This window comes from Colossoma macropomum, unplaced genomic scaffold, assembly GCF_904425465.1.
Source record: "Colossoma macropomum unplaced genomic scaffold, Colossoma_macropomum, whole genome shotgun sequence".
NCBI classification, from domain to species: Eukaryota; Metazoa; Chordata; class Actinopteri; order Characiformes; family Serrasalmidae; genus Colossoma; species Colossoma macropomum.
The window spans coordinates 7,829,683-7,835,682 of record NW_023494790.1 but is presented as its reverse complement, the minus strand read 5'-3'; positions in this window follow the sequence as shown (position 1 = coordinate 7,835,682).

Genomic DNA, 6,000 nt, shown 5'->3' with positions numbered 1-6,000 from the left:
TTGTGACACTTTATAACTTCTCATTCTATTATTCATCACCACTGACAACTATACACTGATTAGCCATGACATTAAAAGCACCTCCTTGTTTCTACACTCATTGTCCATTATATCAGCTCCACTTACTATATAGGAGCACTTTGTAGTTCTACAATTACAGAGTCCATCTGTTTCTCTGCAAACGTTGTTTGCACCCTTTCACCCTGTTCTTTAGTGGTCAGGACCCCCATGGGACTGCCACAGAGCAGGGTATTATTTGGGTGGTGGATCATTCTCAGCACTACAGTAACGTAGAAGTGGTGGTGGTGTGTTAGTGTGGGTTGCGCTGGTCTGAGTGGATCAGACACAGCAGTGCTGCTGGAGTTTTTAAACACCTCAGTGTCACTGCTGGACTGAGAATAGTCCACTAACCGAAAATATCTAGCCAACAGTGTCCTGTGGGCAGTGTTTAAAAACTCTCTCTGATCCACTTGTACCAGCGCAACACACTCTAGCACACAACCACCGCATCAGAGTCACTGTAGTGCTGAGAATGACCTACCACTGAAATAATACCTGTTCTGTGGTGGTCCTGTGGGGGTCTTCACCACTGAGGATCAGGGTGAAATGGGGCTAACAAAGTATGCAGAGAAATAGATGGACTACAGTCTGTACTGACTACAGTTCATCTACATCTACTGCGAAGTGAAGCTATATGGTGAGTGGAGCTGATAAAATGGACAATAAGAGTAGAAACAAGGTAGGTGTGCCTAATAAAGTGTGCAGCGAGTATATATCCTACATTTTCCTTGCATTTTAGGTTTTTCCTTGAAGGTCTTTGTTTTTTTGCCATTTGTGTGGTTTTATTTACCAAAAACAGTTTTGGTTCATTTTTCAACTTCTCTTTATGCCCTATAATTAAACAGGCTGGTTTTGTAACTGTGCCTTTAAGACTAATATATGTAAATGAGCTCTGTTCAGATTGGTCTTTATTTTGCCTAATTCAAAAAGCTGTTCGGCCCGAAACACTCCTTATAACTTCAGCACCGATGGCCAAGGCTGAGGAAGGAAAATGTAGGAACATGCAGAATATGTAAATGCTTTGTTTGGTCATGACATCATAAAATCAATGAATTCAAAACAGGTTTAGTTTCCATATATGATCTGTATGGTCTAGGGAGTGAATGGTATGGTTTGAAGAATGTTTATATACTACATTCACAAACTTTTATTCCAAAAAAAGCCAGAAAACTTTGGCCTTTAACAACATGGGTCCTTCAAACATGCCTTTAACCTTTTCAAGATCATTTCCTGGACACTTCTAAATGGCCACTTTTATCAGGAGGCATTAATGAGACATGACCTTTTCTGTTATGAAATGCTAGCCAGTGGATGCAGTCTGAGAACTCTAATTTTGTATACTGGTAGAGCGTTTAGTGCTTTGAAGGATCATGTGCAGTTTTGGGTGATATTACCAACTTAATATGAAAAATGCCTTTTAAAATTATGGTAGACACTTTTGTAGCCATGTGTTAACAGTCCAGTAGTTTCTGTAAGAAACAATAAATAAAATCCTATGTTTTCCCCTCTTTTATTATATGATGACCTGTTTAAGCTGATCAAATTTATTGTCCATCCAGCTAGAACAGAACGGATGTGCCTGAATCTGGGCCTGAATGTTGAGACGCACAAACACACCTGAGAAATCCATCAGGATAAAGTGTGGAAAATGGAAGAGAAACATCACATTTATACATATTCATTCCCAGCACATCATATTGATTTAAAATGATGAGGATTCCAGGCTGGCTTTCCTCAAGTTAGGCCTACAGGTGGACTCAAGGTTACATACCTGCACACTGTGAAATCAGCATCAGTGCATAGTGCAACACTGCTTATCTCTGTCAATGAAATGTTAACCGAATCTGGAGGAATTCTGCAAAATGAAATACATTTTTCTGCTCAGCAGGACATTCCTGACTGAGAATTTAGAGACATTACTCTGAGGATCTGCTCCAGAGTTTTTATTCCCCATTTAGTCCTGTTAGATACATTACCTCACATCCCTGACTGAATCCCACATGTGAGGCATGTTTATGTACCATCACTTCCCCTGCATGCCTGTAACGCAAGCTCTGTCCAACACATAGAATGGAACTATTGTCATCTAACTCTGCCACATGCTTCTTTTTTTTTCCTCTTTCAATACCTTATACTGTCATTAACTGCTATGACTGTCAAGCAAGCATGAATCATAATCAGATTTTAAAGAGACAGTTTATGTAAACTTTTTCAGGGTTTATATTTACATATTTTTGAACGTATTGGAAAACATTTTCCAGTGGTTAATATTAAAATGCTGTGAAGGACTGGCAACCTGTTCAGGGTGTCTCCTGCCTTCCACCCAGTGAGCGCTGGGACAGGCTCAAGCACCTCCACGCAACCCCGGAGGATAAGTAGCTTGGATGAGTGAGTGAGTGAGTAAAATTAAATTGTGTACTGTAGAAATGTAATGTTTGAAGGTTTGGAATTACTATTCAGTAAATGTGGAACCAGTAGTTTCAATAATTCAATGCCAAATTTGTTGTGGATACATGTATAAAATGATGCTGGTGCTCTACAGCATCATATGTTTAACATAAATTTCAATAAACTGTAAAAATTGACATGTTTATGTATTTAGATGTGTTTAGAAATGTTTGTACTGTAAAGAACTGATGTACATTTAAATTGGAAATCCTGCAGTAGTTTAATGTATTCCTTAAATACAGCAGATACATGGTGCATTCTGGGAGATGCAGGTCTAGATTCTTGTCAAATAATGAACATGTATCCTTTTATAGAAATTAGCTGTGATTTGCAAAGCATATTGGGAAAATGAGTGGTACTTTGTGTTATCTTGAGAAGCCTGTCTCTGAATATTGTGGTCATGGTGGTGGAGCTTCCCAGCATATTATTTCAACTCTAAAGACATGTTTAAATGCATTTGACATGTTTTAGTATTCCAGCCATGATGGTGACTTGTGTTTTGGTTGGTTAGTATAATTATTATATTAAACTCAAAAAACAAACAGAAATATACAGAAAAGTGTAATGTTTAAGTTTGTTTCCTATAATAAGTCATATGTAACTTATTTTCACAGAAAATCAACAAAACAAGGATTTTGACTGTGGGTGTTCAAACTTTTGCATACGATCGTGGATGATTCCATAACAATGGATAACACTGAGATTGATGTGATAAAATTAATAAATAAATGAGTATAACTGCTCTTATTCTTCTAAAAAAATTAATACTGAAAATCTTTTGGTATCTAGTTTATAAATGTTTCATTCTATATTGTGTAAATTACAACTAAATAAAATACATTTTAACTTTGATTCCAAACTTTTGAACAGTAACCTAGAGCTCTATTAGAGAATCGCTCTGAAAGAAAAGTTCATTCTGACGCTTCCCACCAGCAGGCTGGGCGTTTGAATGTGGATCACATGGTGCTCTCACAGCAGCTTTTTCTTACCATACAGAAACAAACAGGAGGTCTCGACAGCTTTTGTTTTCCCACGTTCGCCCAACCTGCCCCATCCCAGCAGTGGCCTCGGGAAAACTCCACACCAAAAGCACAGGAAATCACAGGACCCCAGCGCCTCTCGACTGACTCATCACACAAAGCCTTTCAACTCCCCTGGCGGCCATCTTGAAGGGTCGTGGCGTGGTGGCGGTGCATGCTGGGATACATAGGTGGTGAAGGGACCTCCCACCAGTGGCCATGACCTCGGTTCATTTCAAAGACACTTGTTGCTAGGGAAGCAAGCAGCTGGCTGGCAACTGAAGCCATTTGAATTAGTTCTGGAGCGGCCAGTTGAAAGCAGAACAGACTCTTTACTTTAATGCCTCACCTGTATTCAAATGTGTTATGTCTCAGAAGAAGGTCAGTGCGTTTCAAAAGAACGTTAAGGTCAAACTCGGTGTGAACATTTTTGATCTCATAAGATCAAAAGTCATATTGTCACTGTCAAAGAAAGCTTTGTGTCTCTGAAACAGTAACTTTACAGAAACATTCTCAACATCTGTTAAGGCAGCTTAAAAAACTTGAAAGTTTGCTTTGCTTATTTGTCTAAATGTTCATTTAATGTAAAGAGCAGCTGGAGTTATCAAACTCTGTAAAAAGGCAGTTTCTCGTTTATGGTCTAGAGATATTTTCCAGAATTTAGTTAAATGTATGCAGAGTCTGTACTCTGTGCACTGTGCTTTAAATTAAAAAAGTAACCATAAAAAGTATCATAATATTACACCCTTCACTTATTTTATTTCCAATCAAAACAGCTATTAAGTTGATTTTCAGCATCAGGAAAAAGGCAGTAAACCTACTGCACAGAGGTCTTAGACACCTGGGCACATTGTTTAAAACCAATAAAACACCTTATGACATTAGAATAAATGCAAAAACAAATACAGTGAAAAGTGATGAGAAATTCTTTAAGTACTTTGAAGAACAAACGTCCAAAGAACTTTTCCATCTCCAGGATGCACCCAGCCATCACATACATCACATATATCACATACAAGTCCATCACCAGCATGCTTGATTTAACATACTGAAGCACAGACTGAGAAAAACAGGTGTTGAATAATAACAAAGTAATACTGAGCTGCAGGAGAGATTTGGACATGCACAAAATCAGTACTGACTGAAGTGGTTATTGCATTTATGTTATTTGTATGTCGCTGTTGTCGGATGAAAACCTCATATCTCCAAACGATAACTTTACAGGAGTAGGAAAAAACCTAGTTTACTTTTAATGTAAGTCAATGGAACCAGACATTTTTCCAAGCCATTTTGGGTCATTTCTTTTGGTCCATTCATCATTAGATTTAAACACAATGTAAAGGGTAACAGGCATTTTCAAATTATGTCAAAAACTGAAAAACGTCAAAAACGTTTATTGTAATATTGTAATATTGTAATGTTAGTGTTTTTCTGAGCAAATAAATTTGTACTGTCCTGATAAAATAATTCAAAAATAATATATAGAATAATATTTATGTGAAACACATATGCGTATTACACAAAAGGCACAACTAAATATAACATAACTTTTTTCAGTATTGTATATTATTCAGTATATTATATTTGTCAGTAGTGAGTATCAGTATCAGTAGTGTCTATACACTTGACACTACTTCTATAATAAGTGGTGTTCTTTTTGGTAGACTTTCTTTCAGTTTTCCAGAGAAATATGCAGGGATATTTTTCCACACCTCCAAAGTCCAGTCCTTGAAGTTGGTTGAATTATTTTCTTCTCACATTCCAAATAATCCCAAATACGTTCAGCAATGTGGACATCGGGCTCTAAAGTGGCCAGTCCATTGTTCTGAGAACATCAGCAGCTTTTGTTTGATGTGTCCGTCTCCTTTTCTCAGTAAGAGCTTCTTAACAGCTACACATCCTTTCAGACCCATAGCACTGAGTTGCCCTCTAATAGTGGAAGGGTGGAGAGAAACACCTGTGGATGTTTTCAGATCTGAAGCAGCTTGATTTTCTCCTCTCTCTCAAAGATAAAAGCTTTAAGTGCTGTTTATCTGTTGGAAACAGTTTTGGTGGTAATGTCAAGAGGTTCTGTTTCAGTGGTCACTCTATTGGTCAATTCATCATGAAATGTTCACACAATATAAAGGACAGCTGCCATGTACAAATGATGTAGACATTTAAATCGAAGAAAGGGAGATACTTTTTAATGGCTTATTTTATATTTAATCACTTCATTTTCTAAAAATTAATAACTTGTAATTATTGGTCATTTTGTCAGGACATTGAATAAATTACAGGTGGATTCTTACTTTTGCAAAGTATTATACAGGGTGATTCAAAAAGATTCATCCGATTTCAAAGCGCCATGTTTTTACAACCGTGAGGTGCCTAGGAACCAATCACAATCCAATTGAAAGAGGGGGTCGTAGAGTTTCCGACTGTCACCAGAAGATGGCTCCCTTCAGTCTGCGAGGAGATGCGACCCCCAAGC